Source organism: Podarcis vaucheri (genome assembly GCF_965113315.1).
Source record: "Podarcis vaucheri genome assembly, chromosome: 7".
In the NCBI taxonomy this organism is placed as follows: domain Eukaryota; kingdom Metazoa; phylum Chordata; class Lepidosauria; order Squamata; family Lacertidae; genus Podarcis; species Podarcis vaucheri.
Window position 1 is genome coordinate 73,126,479 of NC_138765.1, and position 4,811 is coordinate 73,131,289.

Consider the following 4,811-nt stretch of genomic DNA (forward strand, 5'->3'; position numbering starts at 1 on the left):
GTAGATAAATAGGTACTGCTCCAGCGGGAAGGTAAACGGCGTTTCCGTGCGCTGCTCTGGTTCGCCAGAAGTGGCTTAGTCATGCTGGCCACATGACCCGGAAGCTGTACGCCGGCTCCCTCGGCCAATAAAGCGAGATGAGCGCCGCAGCCCCAGACTCGGCCACGACTGGACCTAATGGTCAGGGGTCCCTTTACCTTTACCTTTTAGTGCTGTATGTTGAGTCAGACCATTGGCACTGCCTGGCAGCAGAGTTTCAGACAGGGTTCTCTGCCAGCCCAGTTTGTAGAAGCTGAAGATGGAGCTTCTGGGCTACTTCTCTTTTCTCTGGGATTGTGTGTTTGTGCAACAGGCCTGAAAGTTAATAATGTGGGTGACAGATGCACCTCAGCAGGGAGGGTATTCCACAAATGGGGAGCCACTACCAGGAAGGCCCTGTTCTGGGTCAATGCTAACCAGCTAGTCCTCACCAGCAACACCATAACGGGACACTGTCAATTCCCATGGTTTCTTGGCAGGAACTTTGTGTGTGTGTTAGGTCAAGGAGAACAGTGCTGTAATATGCTTGAGGGGCGTTATTTAAAAGTTGTTTTTTCTGGTCTATTTTAGTTTATGGGGAGCAATATAGCACATTGATCTGCCAGATGCTCAGTACGAAACTCTGTTGCCTAGCAACAGCTTCGACTTTAGTAGGTACCTATGTATGACAGCCCCCGGGAGGGAGGAGGTCAGCTACTCTGTTACTTAGCCAGGGTTCTCCCATTTCTCCAATCTTAAATTCGGTTTTCCATATTTCTGCAGCAATTTGTGGTTGATTGGTTTTTAAATCCTCCTGAAAATTCATCAGCATTTCAGTGCAAATTTCTTCTACTCTATTCTACCTGAGTCAGACTCTGTCTGGACTAGATCACCTTTGAGGACTTCTCTGACTCTACAATTACGGTATATGATTCTCTTAATAAATGCATTTTTGTACATAGTTTGACTAATGCAGATATTTTTGCCAGCAATTGCGCCTAATGTAATGCATTTTAGTATGTTACTTTCACTGATAGGTTATTTTTCCCCGCACTTTCCTCTGATGTACACATTCTTGTAAACATTGCAAGGCTGGAGAACTGCTTTGCAAAATTCAGATATGTGGAAATTTCAAAGGTTCTCATGATGTTTTGGAATGTGCAAATTTGGTAGAATTTGCTTTACATGCAAATGAGTTGAATTTCTCCCCCAACCCTGTCTCCAACTCAGTCTCTTCATTACTGCTAATGGCTCTACTCTGAGTAAGTCTAACTTTGGATACAACCCAAGTGTTCTCATCCTGGTAGCTAAATAGGAATCTGGGCGATCAGAAGGTTCAAGATTACCATTAAAAGAACATGAAGCTGTCTTTCCTGGGAGTATCGTAGCCACACAGAAAATATGAATCAAGTTGTTGTAGCTGTTGTTTTTTTCATTTTTTAAAAAAGACTAGTTTACTTCAAATTACAAAATATTATTTACAAAATAAGAAGAAATGGTGTAAAAGCAAAAAACAGGCCAAAAAAAGACACAATACAGTATTGGTAATTTCAATAAGTAAAGACACAGACTGTGCACCAACATACATTTAAACCATATTTAAAACACATCTGCCCCCCGCAATCCTAGGAACTATAGTTTATCCTCACAGATCTACAATTTCCAGCACCCTTAACCACAGTAGACCCACAACTTACACTGTGATTACGTTCCGAGAATAGCTCGTAAAGCCATAATCGTGTATAGTCAAATTGCATTGGGTGCAATGACAGGGGGGATTGCCAAAGTTATTTTCCCGGGTGCTCACCCCTTTTCCAACCCTATATATTATATTATATTATATTATATTATATTATATTATATTATATTATATTATATTATATTATATTATATTATTATATTATATTATATTATATTATTATAATTAAAGGTAAAGGTGCCCCTGCCCGTACGGGCCAGTCGTGTCCGACTCTGGGGTTGCGCACCCATCTCACTTAAGAGGCCGGGGGCCAGCGCTGTCCGGAGACACTTCCGGGTCACGTGGCCAGCGTGACAAGCTGCATCTGGCGAGCCAGCGCAGCACACGGAAACGCCATTTACCTTCCCGCTACTAAGTGGTCCCTATTTATCTACTTGCACCCAGGGGTGCTTTTGAACTGCTAGGTTGGCAGGCGCTGGGACCGAGCAACGGGAGCGCACCCCGCTGCGGGGATTCGAACCGCCGACCTGACGATCGGCAAGTCCTAGGCGCTGAGGTTTTACCCACAGCGCCACCTGCGTCCCTATTATATTATATTATATTATATTATATTATAATGCCAAGTGCATAAAACTGAATATGCACAAGTTAAACATGCGCAAGTTGCAGGTCTACTGTACAGTGTCCCAGGAATCTTTGTGCAGGGAGAAAAGTGCTTTATACGCATGGCATGTTTGCAGCGATCATCACATTTCGAAAACATTCTTAGACTTCAAAGGAGCATGCTTTCCCTTACAAAATCTTGCCGACATGATTATTATTATTTTTAAGCTGTCCCCTTGGAGAAGAGGTGCCACCATTCTCAAGGAGCTTTCCTGGCGCCCAGTGAGGGAGGTGCTAATGGAAGGAACCAAATGCTGTACAATTTATGTCATAGAACTTATACCCCCAGGCTCATATGTATCAGCAATAATTCGCATTTCAAAAAGTCTTGACATCATTTCAGCTCATCATGGTTGATCATTAACAAGTGGCAATTGAAGCATTATGGATGGATAGATGGGAAGGACCCTTTAGAAGGCACTTTGATCTGTTGTCAGGATCTTTGCAGCCACTGTGCTTCCAGGAAAGGGCATAGTCCATCCTGAAGTGCTTTGCCTTAGGCCCATCCCAAAGGCAGGAGACTTCTTTGAACATAAGAAGAGCCCGGCTGGATCAGACCAAAGGCCATCTAGATTTTGTCCCCAAAGTGATCAACCATACATCTATGGGCTACACCCCATACCTTCAAGATCAGATACAGTAGGCCTCTGAATATCAGTTCCTTGTTAGCAATAGGTAAGCAATAGGCATCCCGTCCTGAGTTTGTGCAGTGCTTACACATCTTCCCATGAATCAGTTGTTCATCTCACACATTTCAATGCATTTCCTTGCAATTTCCTAACCACAAAAGTCTCTCTCTGTATTTTTTTCAAAGTGGATTTGTTGCACCCAGGCAACTGAATGCTTGAATCCACTTTAACTGAGCAAGCCTAAATTTCAGGTTTGCACCTGAACTCTTTCTGCAAAATAGTGATTATATGACAGCACCCTGGGGGAAAAGTGCCAAGATCTTGTGATCCCCTTAATGCATTAGCTTCTGATCTGTAACCAAGGGCAATTCAAGGTGATGAGTATCTATTCTATAGTTTAGAAATTGTTGGTTTGCTCTGCATTTGGACATGCCTTAAGATATTGTCACCAAATTTTGCACAAAGGTTCCTGAGTTCCAACAGTAGGATTTCCTCTACATCTGGATACATCTGGGCACTGTTTCAATCAAGAAGGTGCACTCAACCTTGCAAAACTGCACTGATTTTTCGTGCTTTCTTAGAATTTCCCAAGAAAAGCCCAAGGCACAAGGCTGCTATTTCCCTATACAGTGGTACCTCTGGTTGCGAACGGGATCCATTCCGGAGCCCCGTTTGCAACCTGAAAGGAAGGCAACCCAAGTCTGCACGTCTGCACACACGGGTCGTGATTTACCACTTCTGCGCATGTGCGTGACATCATTTTGCTCATCTGCGCATGCGCGAGTGGCGAAACCCAGAAGTAACCCTTTCCGGTACTTCCGGGTCACCGGGGAATGCAACTGAAAAAATGTATGATGAAGCAAACGTAAAAAGAGGTATGACTGTAGTGTCCTAAATGGCTTGGGACCAAATTCCTTGAAGGACCGTCTTCCTCTCTTATGTTAATCTGCTCAGCTTTTCGGAATGGCACTTGTGTCCTTCTTGCATGTGCCATTGGCATGGCAAGACATGAGAGGCTATCCCATGCAGTAGTGCCTCATACGGGGAAGGTCCATGGCTCAGTGGCAGAGCACCTGCTTTGCATGCTGAAGGTCCCAGGTTCAATCCCCAGCATCTCCAGGTAAGGCTAGGAGAGACCCATACCAGAAATCAATACAGGCCACACTGAGCTAGATGGACCAACGGTCTGACTCAGTCCAAGGCATCTTCCTATGTGGAACCCCCTGCCTCAGGAATTTGAGTTCCCTTATTCCTTATTTGTGCTCTACAGTTAGTTGAAAACATGCCTTCTTAAACTTAATTGGGAGCACCATTCTTTTATTTGATGTTTCATTTGTTTTGGCTGCTGTTTTCATAGAATCATATAATTGCAGAGTTGGAAGGGACCCCCAAAGCTCATCTAGTCCAACCCCCTGCAATGCAGGAATCTCAACTAAATCCTACAAGATAGATAGCTATCCAACCTCTGCTTAAAGACCTCAAAGGGAGGAGAATCTACCAACTCTTGCAAGAGTCTGTTCCACTGTTGAACAGCTCTTTGTTTTTAGTTGGATCATTTCTGTTTTAATAGTTGAGTCACTGTTTTGGCTTTTAATATTTGATTTTCTGTTTGTAAGCCACTTTGAGCAACTCGCTTGTGGAGGAAGAAAGTAAGGTATAATTATACACACACACACACACATATACACACAAATAAATAGAAAATTATTTACACACACTCACACCACCATTTAATTTATGTTAATATTAATTCTTAAGCAAAGGATCTAAGCAACAATAGAGAGCAAGAACAGAACACCATG